Genomic DNA, 15,547 nt, shown 5'->3' with positions numbered 1-15,547 from the left:
GAATGAGACACCCAGTCAGTAAAGGAAAGTCAGCTTGGTTCAATAGAGTCATGGGGATATTGAGGAAGACATCATGAGAAAATTTTGAGAGATGAAGATGTTTTAGTTGGGTTCCAATTGCTGTGATAAAATACCAAAACTAATGGCTTAAATGTCACTCCAAAAATTTATTTTCAAGTAAGATCTGGGCAGGAACCTAGAGGCAGAGACGATTGAGAAGCACTGCTCACTGGCTTGCCACTCATGGCTTGCTTGCTCAGTCTGTTTTTGGATACAGTTCAGAACTACCTGTCTACGGTTGGCACTGCCCATATGGGTTGTTAATCATCAATCAAGAAAATGACCCACGGATTTGCTTATAGTTCAGTCTGATGGAGGAAATATCTCAGTTGAGATTTCATTCTTCCCAGATGACTCTAGATTATGTCAAATTAGAATAAAAAGAAGACAACACAGAAAAAAGGAGGGAGGAGCAAAGAGAAAAAGCATAAGGAAAGTACAGAATTAGATGACATAAAGAAAAACCACCAAAGTTAGGGAATCGGGGCTCCTGTAGTGAAATTTCAAGGGTTTCTAAGAGATGGCTAGGCACCAGAATGAAAAGACATACAGGGCTGGAGAGATGGCTCAATAGCTAAGAGCACTGGCTGCTCTTCCAGAGGTCCTGAGTTCAATTCCCAGCACCTGTATGGCAGCTCACAGCTGTCTATGGGATCTAATGCCCTCTTCTGAGGTGCAGATGTATGTGCAAACAGAACATAGATAAAACACATAAGATAAATTAATCTGTAAAGAAAAAGACATACAGTGGGAGACAACATGCACTCTAATATGGAAAGATCAGAAAGCAGGCACACACACATACACACACCTAAAACAGGCCAGAGACAAGAAGTTAGGCAAGGAAGAAATGAGCTGGCATGTGGGAGATCAAAGGACTCAGTGTTCTGCACAACTGTTATCACACAGGTCAGCCAAGAGTCAGTCAATTCTCTGGAACCAAGGCCATTGTGTACCAATGCTCTGGAATCCAAAGCCATCGTGTACCTGGTCACATTCCCCACATGCTGTTGTCCTCACCATAGCCTTGGCAGTTCCGTCCCGATCAATTCTCTCATACAAATCCTCAGATAAAACAGAGAGACTCCCACACCCATCTCATTTCATCCACCTTCCTGCCTAGTGGTACCTTTCTTTGTAAGGGAGATGTATGGTTTCCCAGTGTCCAACTGCATCTAATTGACAATTGAAGGCAAAGAGGATCCTGGAGGCATCATTCCTCAGTACTCCTTCTGTTTCCAAATAGACATTAAAGATCATGACTCTTGGGTGGGCCCACATAGGCACCGAAAGAAGCCCTGACTACACTGTGGTGGCAGTGAGGGTGACAAGAACACACTGATGACTGAAACGTTTGCCTTTATATTCCCTGGGATGGAGGGATGGCCTTTGGTCCTAATCATGTAATTGCTTCACCACACCTCCCAGTTTCATCTCCTAATACACACTGTGACTACATTGCAAAACTTGGAAGGAGGAGGAGGAGTATTTTGGGCTGCTCCACGGGCACACAGGCTCTAGTAGAAGGTCACAACATTGGGAGACAAAGTATCTGACGACTTTACATGTACTAGTTAGGATATAAACTCCGGTATTTAACACATTGATGGTTGATGGCTTGATATGGGATTCCCTTCTGTATATGTGTTGCTTTTATTGGTTAATGAATAAAGAAACTGCTTGGGCCTATCACAGGGCAGAACAGAGCTAGGTGGGAAAGCTAAACTGAATGCTGGGAGAAAGAAGGTACATGGTTTTAAAAAATAAAGCATTTAAAGAGACAGAGTACAGACAGTCATAGATTAAAGGAGTAAAGAAAAATAGGCCACATACAGATGGAATACATGCAGAGAGCCTGGATTGCATATATTATTGTGTTTTCTTTGAATTTTTTTGACTGAGAATGAGCTAAGTACAGACAGACATTTCATATTATGGGCTGCTAAGCTAAACCAACATATATACTTTAAAGGTATCTTGACTTCAAATTTTGGTCTAAGGATATGTTGTTTTGGAAGAGAGGCTCTGCTTTTATTTCTACAGAAGATGAGAACCTGTGGATTCCTTCCAGGCTAATGTGGTTTAATCAAACAAGACTCCCTGGAGCAATGGTCCAGATGGTCCAACGTCTATGACAGCTTCAGGACTGCTGGCTGAGATGAACTTATCATATAGCATTTCCCATGAAAGATATGATTAACAGTGTCCCCAATCAGCAGGAAGTAGAGATCAACGACCAAGTTCCCTAAACAATGCTTGTAAATGTTTGTTTACATTTAAAGGGGGATATGATATATAGAGATGAATATTTTACATTGGTATGGACTTTGGTTTATTGATACAATTTTAAGGTCAATTTTGTTATATGTATATTTCTGCTCTTGATTACAGTACTGCGTTTGTTCAGCTCATTTAAAAATGTGATGTATAATTAAGAATACAACTTAATAGATAGTCAAGCTTGCAGTTAGTTAGGTTTTATAGATGTACAGAGATGTATTTCAGATGGATAGATATTCTTCATATTTTTCAAAGACTAACAGAATATGGGGTTTAAAATGTTTTAAAACCTTAGGACTTTTTATTCATCTACTTGAAGAGGATGATGGGCATTAAAGAGGCTCCTTATGGAGTTGGTTAGCCATTTGGACAAGAAATTGATCTTGCCTGGACTGCTTGATGGTATGCTGTATGAACTGGACATGCAGGACCCACAAGAAAAATGACCGCTGAAGTTGCTTAAAGAAGGTGAGACAGTCCTTCAGGGTTCCTGCTTCATTAAAGGGTCTGTCAAACATTTTGTAGGACACAGAAGAAAGTTACTGACATGCTACCAATATAGATGAAACTGTCTTTAAAATTTGCTGCTTCACGGAAAAGTCTGCCAGACTTTTGGGCCTGTAGGCTGAAGATTGGATGCCCCAACGTTACAGAAGAACTTTTGGTAACTGTCCAGAAGGTGAGATGTCTCTGTCAATTCCAGAGTTTTGGAAGTTGCTTACAATGCACTTCTTGTTAAATAATAGTATATCTTTCTGGAGTCTTTGATAGAGGTGAAGAATAGATGGTTATAATTAGAGTTTTCCTTAGTTATGATAAAAGATAAAATAGATATAAATATTGTAACTGTAATTCTTGCTTGATACTTATTTTGTTACATGTAATTTTACTATGTTAAAGTTAAAACCTTCCTCTTTATTTAGACAGCAAAGAGGAGGTGATATGGAATTCCCTTCTGTATATGTGTTGCTTTTATTGGCTAATGGATAAAGAAGCTTCTTGGGCCTATGAAAGGGCAGAACAGAGCTAGGCAGGGAAAACTAAACTGAATGTTGGGAGAAAGAAGGTGGGGTCAGAGACGCCATGTAGGGAGAAAGATGGTCACCGGAGGCCGCCAGAACCTTGCCAGTAGGCTATGACCTTGTGGTGATACACAGATTAATAGGAATGGGTTAATTTAAGATATAAGAGCTAGCTAGAAATATGCACTAGCTGATAGGTGAAGCAGTGATTTAATTAATATAGTTTCTGTCTAAACATTTCAGGTCTGGGCTGCTGGGAAAATGAACAAGCAGCCTCCACCAATATCGGCTAGTTATGATTGACTAATACAGATGGGTTTCATGAATAAGTACCTTAACTTTGATTTTAGATCAAGTTGGAATGTTGAAGACTGGTGTTATGGATATAAATAGATTCAATATTTTGGATTTTCCTTGGATGAGATAGCATACCTAATAATGGGTATGGGACACCATTCTATGTACTTCTTACTTTCCTGCATTGGGCATTTAAAATTATTTTTACTGGGTGGTGGTGATGCATGCATTTAATCCCAATATTCAGGAAACAGAGGCAGGGAAATCTCTGAGTTTGAGGCCAACCTGGTCTACAGAGTGAGTTCCAGAATAAATAGAGCTATATAGAGAAACCCTGTCTTGAGAAAAAAATCATTCATTCCTTAAAAATTTTTATGAACATATGCAATGTGTCTTGATCACATCTATCCCTCACTTCTCTTTCAACTGCCCCAGTAGCTTCCTTACTTCTCCCTTCCAGCATCAAATATTCCTTTTATAATATTTATTTACTTATTCATTTAGCCCACTGAGTCCTTTAACATTGTCCAAATGCACAAGGATGTGGAATCATCCATTAGGGCTTGGAGAACCTACCAGTGGCCATACTCCTAAAGGAAAATGACTCTCCCTTCCCCCAGCAGTCAACAACTTCCAATAACTCTTCAGCTAAAGGAGCATGGGCTTGGGAACCCCTTCTGGTGTGGGAGTTTTTAACCAATCCTTAGTGAGGATGGGCATGGGTAAGGGACTCTACTCACAGAATGATTGACAGTACCTTTGGGTTGGAGTGTTTTACATCTGTAGCAAACAAAGGTCAAAGAACAAATAGCAAAGTGCAAATAAATAAAACCAAAATCAGAATGTCCCTCAGAAACAACTGGAGGAGTGAGTCCAACTAAATGATTGTGGCCAGAGTCCCAGTAAAGAATGATTTCTCTCAGGTAGAGCCTCCATGATTCCATGTTTTATCTGCATATGTACAACATGCCAGCAATACTCACAGAGGCCAGCAAAGGGCATCAGATCCCCAGAAACTGTAGTTATAGATGGCTGTGAGCCACACTGTGGGTGCTGGGACTTGAACCCCAGTCATCTGGAATTACAACCAGTGTTCTTAATCGCTGAATCATCTGTTCACTTACCCTCTCCCCCCAAATCACAGGCATTTTTTTATTAATACCACAGAATGAACGAATAGTAACCTCATTTGAAGTGCTCTAAAGGGCCCAGGATCTTAGATATTCTTGGATTGTTCACTGATGTCCATTGTCCTTGTCACAGCGTTGGGTGTCAGCCTATTGCAGGACAAGGAGACTCAGAGAACACTTGAGATAAACACATTGCAGTCTGAGACAAGGGAGTCTACCTTTCTCCCAGAGTTTGCTCTTAACAAGCATCAACAGCACAGGCAAAATTAACATACTTTATACTACATTTGGCTCTTAAATAGTTCATGTGTAGGTACTTTGCTAACTTTACCTTGCTGCACTGTAGCAGAGTTATCACCATGTCTATCAATACCTGATCATAAAAGATGTGCCAAAGCGAAGTCGAGACACGGACCAAAAGGCAAAGACACAGCCTGGGTGGAAGAAGTGATACTGTCAACAAACAGAGACAGTGTTGGATGACAATACCCAACGCTGGCTACGTCAAGCATCCAGTGAATGTAGCACTAATAGAAAGGCAGTAAGATTTATCCCTGAAACATTTCAAATGTCTTTGGGGAACATTTGGCTCATTCCAATTAAATTATTTTGTAGTAGATTTTTAGGAGGATAGCTAGTATTCATAGAAAAGGAGGACTGATTTTTCATATGTTGAGCTAAAATTAAAAAAAAAAAACAGGGGCTGGAGAGATGGAGCAGTGGTTAAGAGCACTCGCTCTCTTGGGAGGTCTGGGGTTCTGTGCCAGCACCTACAAGGCAGCTCTAGTTCCAGGGGAGCAAAGTGACTGCTTGATCAAATAGAAGTGGCCTTGTGATTGCTGCAGGCACTAGGCATGCACATTTGTTTCTAAATACATTCAGGCAGTCACTCATGCACATAAAATAAATAAATCCAATATTTAAAAATATTAGTTAATTGTAAAGTCTTCCAGGGAGGCATCTGGAGTCTGTCCTGCCCAGATCAGCATTTCCCCCTCTTAGTTTTTCAGGTTTTTAGACGTCTGTCTTTCTTTTTAGTTGGGGCTCAGGGTTTCAGTCTTGCTGTTCTAACTTGAATATTTATTTTCACTCATATAACTTTTGCTATTTAGTTTCTTTTAAAGTTTTATTATTTATTTATGAGCACCTATGTGTGTCTGTGCATGTGCCCAAGGAGGTGACACTGTTGTCAGCTCCCTGAGGCTGGAGCTTTAAGCAGTTGTGTGCCACCTGGGAACTGAACTCAGATACTTTGCAAGAACAATGTGTGGTTTTAACCACTGAACCATCTCTCCACCCCCACATAAGTATTCTTAAAAATAATAATTTAAATTTATTCTTTGGGGCTGGAGAGATGGCTCAGAGGTTAAGAGCACTGACTGCTCTTCCAGATGTCCTGAGTTCAATTCCCAGTAACCACATGATGGCTCACAACCATCTGTAATGAGATCTGATGCCCTCTTCTGGCCTGCATCAGACATGCAGACAGAATGCTGTATACATAATTAATAAATAAATCTTTAAAAAAATAAATGTATTCTTTGAAAAATGTATACATCTATGCAGTGTGTGTTGATCTTTTCTACCTCCTACTACTTCCCCTCTGGGAACCTGAGTACATCTTCCTCCCAATTTCATGTGGTTTAAAAAAAATTAATAACTCACTGAGTTCAATTTAATGTTTCCCATGTGTTCAGGTATCCTCTCCTGGGGCATGGGCAACACTCATCCCTGCCCATAAAAGGTGACTCTCTCTCCCTCAGAAGCCATCAGCTCCCTATAGCTGTCAGCTAAGGCTGGGGCCCGAGTAGCTCCTCCCTAATGCATGCTGGGATGTTGATGGACTCCATCTGGTGCAGCGATTGTGCAGGTGGCCACAGCTGCTGTGCATTCATGTGTGCAATGACTATGTCATGTCCAGAACATAGGATTCCACAGCTCTCTTTCCCATCTTTGGCTCTAACATGCTTTGCAGCCCTTTCCAGCCCCACTTCTGCGATGTTCCCTGAACCTTGTGTACGAGGAGGCTGTTGCACGTGACTCATCTATGGCTGAGCACTCAATAGGCACTTACTCTCAGCACTTTACCAGGTTTTAATATCTACATTAACCACTGCCCCCTACAAAAAGGAAGGTCCTCTGAGGGTCAGAGCAGCCCAAATCTATGAATATAAATAGAACCATGTAGAAGGCAGCACGGCAACATGAACGCTTAGCAAAACAGCAACAGCTCCTCACTCCCGGCCTCTGAGCTCCCTTGACTTAGTCTTTTGTCCAGGTTTACAGCACTGGAGCAAGCCTCAAGCATGATCAGAAAGTGACTGGTTACTCCCATAACTGTCACGCCACAATAGCACTAATGGGCACACTTTGCCTGGCAGGCTGGAGTTGTAGCACATAGGGTTCAGCACTGAGTGAGACCATTAATGACTTTTCCCCCTGGCATAGATCCTTCTGGCATTATGAAAGCTAGACATAAAATAGAGAGTTTCCTGGACAGTTCAAGATTGATTTCTCCAAGACTTGCAACCAAAGTGTGCTGTCTTCAGTTACAGGGTATTAGTGCCTAGTGCCAGTGGACAACTGCTGTGGAACAATCTTTGTATACTGTAAGTATGTGCTACTATCATTGGTTAATAAAGAGCTGACTGGCCTATAGCTGGCCAGGAAGAGATTGGTCAGGAGAGCCAGACTAGGAGGACGCTGGGAAGGAGAAGGGCAGAGTCTCAGGAGTCAAGAGCCAGATGCAGAGGACGCAGGACATGTAGAAAATGAGGTAACAGGCTTTGGGACACATTTAGATAAGAATATGGGTTAATTTAAGTTGTAAGAGCTAGTTAGTAACAAACTTAAGCTATTGACTGAGCTTTTATAATCAATATTAAACCTCTGTGTGGTTATCAGACAGCTGAAAACAATAGGCTGTATTGTTTCAGGAACCACTGGAAACTTCTTGGCCAACATCTCACAGGTGCTTAATTTTAGTTATAAAAACAAAAGAAAAACATAAACCCTGGAAGCAGTATTGCTCACATATGAAAGGCAGCTTCATTTAACTTCCTTTTTAAAAATACATTTGTGGTTAGCTTATAAAGGGCAGGTTCCTAAATAGTTTTACCATATATCCAGTTTTGGTTGTCCCTCCTCCAGTCTTTTCCCAATTCACTCACTCCTTCCATGCCTGGTATTTCCACAGTCTATTTCAACATTACATCTATTTTTATATCCGTATACTGATCCCCATCAACTCCTTTAATGATTCCTTTTGTGCTTGTTGGACTTTACACAGCCCCCACAACTTAAACACAGAAATTCAAAGCTTCAAATCTGGGATTCATATATTGGAGAGACCACACAGTGTTTGTCATCTTGAGCCTGTGTTACCTCACTGATGGAGGAAGGTCATCTGTCTATGTGTTACTTTCATTGGTTAATAAAGAAACTGCCTTGGCCCTTTAATAGGACAGAAAATTAGGTAGGCGGAGTAGACAGAACAGAATTTAGGGAGAAAGAAATCAGAGTCAGGCAGACGCCTTAGGTAGACACCATAGCTCTCCTCTCTGATATGGACACAGGTTAAGAATCTTCCTGGTAAGACTCTACCTCGTGGTGCTACACAGATTACTAAATATGGGTTAAAGCAAGATGTAAGAGTTAGCCAATAAGAGGTTAGAGCTAATGGGCCAAGCAGTGTTTAAAAGAATACAGTTTGTGTGTTGTTATTTCAGGGCATAAGCTAGCCATGCAGGAGCTGGGCGAGACAAAAAGCAGGCCTGATCACCTTATCACTACAACTCACTCAGTGTAAAATTTTCTAGTTCCATTTATTTTCCTGCAAATACCACAGCTTCACTTTTCTTTCAGTGCTAATAGAATTGCATTGTGCAAATGTTCCAATGATCTTCATCCATTTTTTAAACTGATAATCATTGATGTTGATTCCATCTCCTGGTTGTCAAGGGAAACCTGAGGAGTGAGTAGGCTCAATGAAGGTCCTCAGCAAGAGTGGAAAGATGATGCCTACCAGTGGAGTGAAATTCTCATGGCACCTGATATTTTAAAAAGACTTTTTTAAAAAATGTGCATGTGTGCACCTCTGTGTATGCAATGTGTGTGCAGGTGTCAGCGAGACTAGAAGAGAATGTTGGATTCCATGGTGCTGGAGCAACATGTAGTTGTGAGCCACCCAGTAGTGTCTTCTCCATCCTATGAGCCACCTTTATAGCCCTAGAATTGGATTTTTTAATGCAAACATTTAGAGCTGTAAATTCCCTCCTAGTTTTTCCTTTATCATTCATAACCCATAGGTTCTGATGTGTTCTCTTTTCATCACACTTAATCCTAGGAATTAAAATTTTCCTTTCCTTTAATAGATTCCCACGTGTCCAACCCATTATTCAGTGCTGTATTGTTAAACTTCATTGGGCTTTTTATTTTCTGTAGATTCTTTCATTGTTGATTTCTATCTCTAATTTATTGTGGTCAGATACTTATATCATCCCACTCTCCTATATTTGTTGGGACTTGCTTTCTGTGCCAAGATGTCTAGTTTAAAGAATGTTCTATGAGCAGCTAAGAGGACTATATAATCTGTAGTATGTAGTGATTGGGAGCAGTGAGCTGCATTCCTGCCCGGCTCCCAGCCGCCTGGCCAGCTTATGCCCTGAAATAACAACACATGAACTATAGTCATTTAAACACTGCCTGGCCCATTAGTTTCAGCCTCTTACTCACATCTTGACTAACCCATATCTAATAATCTGTGTAGCACCACAAAGTGGTGCCTTACCGGGAAGATTCTAGCGTATGTCCATCTTGGGCCAGAGCTTCATCGCATCTGACCTGGTGGCTGGCTTCATGGCATCTGGCTCAGAGAGGAGAGGCATGGCAATCTGACTGAGCCATCTACCTCACTTTCTTCTTCCTGTTCTGTCTACTCCACCCACCTAAGGGTGGACCTATTAAATGGGCCAAGACAGTTTCTTTATTAACGAATGAAATCAACACAAACAGAAGACTCTCCCACATCATTTCCCCTTTTTCTGTTTAAACAAAAAAAGAAGGCTTTAACTTTAACATAGAAAAATTACATATAACAAAACAGTTATCAAGTAAGAATTACAGTTACAATATTTAGATCTATTTTATCTTTTATCATAACAAAGAAAAACAACTATAACTATTTATTCTTCAACTCCATCAAAGACTCCAGAAGGATATATTACCTAAGTAAATGAGAAGTAAGCAACTTACAAAACTCTAGAAATCACAGAGACATCTCACTGCCTGGACAGTCACCCAAAGTTCCTCTGTACCATTGGGGCATCCATCTTTGGCCTACAGGCCCATAGTATCCAGAGACATTTCCATGAAGCAGGAAATTTTGAAGGCAGTTCAGTCACTATCTGCTGTGTCCTTCAGAATGCCTCGCAGACTCTTTCTTGAATCAGGAACCCCAAAAGATCATCTCACCTTTAGGCAAGATCAGCAGTCCTCTCTCTGAGGGTTCTCTGTGTCCAGTTTATGCAACAGTCCAGACAAGAGCAGTTTCTTGCCCAAATAGCTATCTAACTCCATAAGGAGCCTCTTCGATGCCCATCTTCCTCTTGAAGTAGATTGGTGCTGCCAGGAGCAGACATGTCTCATTGTCATGAAAAACCCTAAGTTATTAAAACATTAAATATCATATTCTGTAATCTTTGAAAGATATTAGGAATGCCTATTAACTAAAATATATCTCTACATGTCTAGAAAATCTAACATGACCACAAGCTTGACTATTATTGATGATTATTCATTAACAACCTATATTTCCTAATTATATATTACATTTTTAAAATGAACTACACAACCACAATACCTTAATCAAGATCAGAAATATACATATATATAATAAAATTTACCTTAAATTTAAATCACTAAAGCAAAATCCATATCAATGCAAATTATTCATATCTATATCATATCCCCCTTTAAATGTAAAAGAACATTTATAAACATTTGGGAATATGGATGTAGTTATTTCTCACCAAATTGCTTCCTGTTGTATGGGGGCGCTGTTAATCAGATCTTTCATGGTATAATCTGTGTGCTAGGTTCCTCTCAGTCGGCAGTTGAGCAAAGTAATTTTTTGAGGGTGTTCACAGCAACCTTTCAGGAGGGCGTGGTCTATCATACCATCTTGTGATAGAAGCAATCCACAGGGTCTCATTTTCTGTAAAAACAAAAGAAGAATCTCTTTTCCAAAGTATCATATCCATAGATCTATATTCTGAAGTCAGGGTATTTTCAAAATATCTATCTTGGATTAGTTCAACAGGATTTGTAAACAAATATCTTTTAGCAGCTGTTGCTCCTTTTTCAGCATTCAAAGAATTCAAAGAGAGCATAATAGTATACAGTATCAAGATTCTCTGTGTATTTTCCATCTTTGTACGGCTTTATTTTAACCTGTATTTCATTTATTTTTAGTTTTATTTTTTGAGACAGGTTCTCTGTATATCTTTGTCCTGGAATAACCCTGTAGAACAGGCTGTCCTTGAACTCTCAGAGATCCATCTGTCTCTGCCTCCCAGGCATTGGGATTAGAGGTGTGTCCTGCCACACCTTGAAGTCACAGAGGTCAATCTACCTCTGCCTCCCAAGTGTTGGGATTAAAGGTGTGTACCACCACACCCAAACTACTCTCTTTTTTCTTTTTCTTTTTTACTTTTAAGAACTTTAACCTTTAGCTTGCATATATTTTTAACACACTGTAAAACATTTAGAGGTTTTCTTTGTTTTTTAATCTCTCTTTACTGTATCTCTCTTTTTCTGATGACACAAGCCTTTAAATTACTGAGCAATGTGGGTAGGATTAAAGCCATGGCTTTGAAGGCTGAATCCAGCCCATTCCTTAGCTTTCCAGCCTCATGGCAGAGGCACTGGCTGTAGCCATGTTTATTGCCACAACTCTATGGCATTTCAAGGTCCCTGCTGGAAAGCAAGTTGCAACATTCTGCTCACAGACCACACTTAGTCAACTGCCTGCCTGAAAGAGTCAGAGTTTGCCCTGGCAGGACGGCCCAGAAAGCCAGCATTTTAAAACAGCACAACTTTTTTTCCTGCTGCGGCTAAAAACTGAAAAACACACGTTCAGCTTTTCATCAACACCATTTAAGTGTTTCGTGGCAGGACCTGTTAAAAGAGTTGCAGAGTTTTGCAGCTAAAGCTGAGTCAGGAAGCCTCTCTTAGATGAGAGCGCTTGCTTGTCTCTAGCAAGCAGAGCAGACCTGAGAAATTCCTGCCACCAAGAAGCCATGCTTTACTCTATTCTTTCCCAAGCTTTCTGTGGATTCAGTTATCCACATTGAGTGCCATTCTGTAGTGATTGGGAGTGGTGGGCTGCATTCCCGCCTGGCTCCCAGCCGCCTGGCCAGCTTATGCCCTGAAATAACAACACATGAACTATAGTCATTTAAACACTGCCTGACCCATTAGTTTCAGCTTCTTACTCACATCTTGACTAACCCATATCTAATAATCTGTGTAGCACCACAAAGTGGTGCCTTACTGGGAAGATTCTAGCGTATGTCCATCTTGGGCCAGAGCTTCATCGCATCTGACCTGCTGGCTGGCTTCATGGCATCTGGCTTAGAGAGGAGAGGTATGGCAATCTGACTGAGCCATCTACCTCACTTCCTTCTTCCTGTTCTGTCTACTCCACCCACCTAAGGGTGGGCCTATTAAATGGGCCAAGACAGTTTCTTTATTAACGAATGAAATCAACACAAACAGAAGACTCTCTCACATCAGTAGTGTTTGGGTAGATTGTTCTATGATGTCTGGTCTATGATGCTGTTTAACTATGATGTGTCTAATTCTTTTCTGCATGTTCTTTACGCTAGTGATAATGGGGTTTGGAAGAATTACTATGTTGGGGTTCATATCTGTGCTATGTGTTGTGGGATATTTGTATACTGTGTGAAGATGTATTGATGTGATTGGTATAATAAAAAGCTGAACGGTCAATAGCTAGGCTGGAGAAACAGGTGGGACTTCCAGGCAGAGAAGGATCTTTGGGAAGAGGAAAAGTGGAGGGCCGGCAAATGAGGAGGAAGCAGGATGGGCAATATGGAGAGATGAGGTATTGAGCCACAGATTAAAAAAATATGGGTTGATTTAAGTTATAAGAACTAGTTAGGGAAAACCTAAGCTAAGGTCACACTTTCATAATTAATAATAAGTCTCTGTGTCATTATTTGTTAGCTGGCAGCCCTCCCCTCTTCAAAAAATCTATCTACAGTGAAGAGTTTGACTATCAGTATTCAAAGCCACTGTTCCCCTGTGAGGACCTGGCCCTGGGGCCATCACTGGCTCTGCCAAGTGTGTTCCTGGTTTAGAAAAGGAATTGTGTTTCTTCTCTATACATCAAGACCTCGGGGAAAGCCTTGGATTGACTTAGCCCTCAACAGAGGGACAACATAAAAGCAGTAAAATGACAAGAATTAATATACAGCTTTCAATAACAACTCTCAATGTAATGGTCTCGATTCTCCAATCCAAAGTAACAGACAAGAGTGAATTATGCAAAAGGGCCTGTAATTATGCTGTCTATAAGAAACACAGCACTATCAAAAACAGAGGGCACCTTAGACTGACAGGCTGCAAGAAAGGTACGCCAAGCAATTGAACTAGGAACTGGTTATTCTAATAGCTGACATATAGACTTCAAACCTGACCCAATCAGAGCCACTCCATAGAGACAAAGACAACAGATGTTGAAATTATAAACACATATAAGTGAACGTTGAGTACTTCCAACTTCAGAAAACATATGGGCTATGGTTATCAGAGTCCCAAGGTGCTCTGTCTCTGATGTCCTTGAGGTCATCTGTGTTCCCCGTGTAACAGTGCTTGATTAGCTTCCCAATGACTCTGTCTCATTGTATAACAGTGTTTTGTTGGCTTCATCACATTTTCCCTGTCAGGAAAGACTGTATATAAGATTCTGTACTTCTTAAAAAGCTCCTTTGGTATAAGACATAGTTTGTGCAACATCTCCTGACCCCAGATTTTTTTTAATCTTCTTTATCTTCCCATTTCCTGACCCTTCCTCTTAGGATCCAGACATCAAAGAGTGACCTTCTAGTCCAGGTCATTTTCTTAGAACCTTTTTATTAACAATCATAATATTGTTTACTTCCTCCCTGTGGTCTCTTGGGTGTGTTTAATATTTTTTCAGTCCAAAATGTTCCTTCTATTATCTTCTGTAGAGTTGGCTTAGTGGCCATAAATCTTTTCATAAATCTTTTCAGTCTGTTTTATTCAATATGATAAATAGTTTACTGAGTGTCATAGTGGGTAGCAGATGTGACCTTTCAGAACTTGGAATAAATTTTCCCCAAGTCTTCTGGCCTTAAAGTTTTCTATTGAATAATGGCTATCCTGATCGGCCTGCTTTCATGTAAGACATGGCCCTTATCTCCTGCAGTTTTCAGTGCCCTCTGTTGTAGGTGTCTGAGTTTTTGAGTATATGATATGAAGGCCCTGTCTATCTGGTGTTCTGTCTGTCTCTTGTAGCTCAATGGGTGTGAACATCTCCATATGTGAAGATTTTCTTCTATGCTTTTGTTACTCAATGGTTGTGACTGCCTCCAGATATGATTTTCTTCTATGATTTTGTTGCTTAATGGTTGTGACAGACTCCAGATATGAAGATTATCTTCTATGATTTTGTTACTCAATGGTTGTGACAGTTTCCAGATGTGAAGATCATCTTCTATGATTTTGTTGCTCAATGGTTGTGACTGCCTCCAGATGTGAAGATTTTCTTCCATGATTTTGTTACTCATACCTTCTATGCCTGAAGCATGAAATTCTTGTATGCCTATATTTTCTAGATTTGTTTTTTCCCTGATGTCCCAAAGCCTTCCCAGTTTCCATTCCCATATTCTCTTAAGTTTCACTGACCTCACCAGAATGATCCAATTTCTGTACATTGTCTATAAGCTTTGACATCTAGCCCTTCACTTTATCTGCCCTGCTGTTCAGGCTTTCCACTGAACTGACTGAGTTTTCATTTCAAACATTATGTCAGTTTCCTTCTTCAGTGACTCTGACTGAGTTCTGTTTCCCTAACTTGTACTGGCTTCTTCATGTCAGCGTCTTGTTGTTCTCTTGGAGTACATTCATGTCTTTCTCGAATGTACTAATAATTATTTTTTAAAATTCTTTGAAAAGTCTTCTAAGTCACTGTCATTGGAGGGCATTATGATGGAATTGATAGTTTTTGGAGAAACTGTTTTGAGGGCTCGTGTTTTCATGTTTTTCTTTTTGTATTGGGATTTAGCATCTGAAATTAGTTTATTGGTTGGATCCCTTCCTTCCTTCCTTCCTTCCTTTCTTCCTTCCTTCCTTCCTTCCGTCCTTCCTTCCTTGTCACCTTTGCATGGAGGTGTTTGCAATGTTTAAGAGAGGACAAAGTCTCTCTCTCTCTCTCTCTCTCTCTCTCTCTCTCTCTCTCTCTCATGCGCGCACGCACGCACACACACACACACACACACACACACACACACACACTGACCTATCCTGGGGACTTGAGATAAAGGAACAGCCACAACCATGGAGCCTTAGTTCACCTTCCATAGCCCCTGGTGAAAGGAGTCAGAAGAATGCAGCAGAGGAAGGCAGTAGGGCCAGAGACAAACAAGCTGAAGGGTGCAGTTAGCAGGAGGCCTGGCTCAGGCAGGGAAGTTCATGGGGAGTGCTTCTCCCAAC

Source organism: Arvicola amphibius, chromosome 8, assembly GCF_903992535.2.
Source record: "Arvicola amphibius chromosome 8, mArvAmp1.2, whole genome shotgun sequence".
NCBI classification, from domain to species: domain Eukaryota; kingdom Metazoa; phylum Chordata; class Mammalia; order Rodentia; family Cricetidae; genus Arvicola; species Arvicola amphibius.
The sequence above is the reverse complement of the archived record's forward strand: the minus strand, read 5'-3'. Positions refer to the sequence as shown.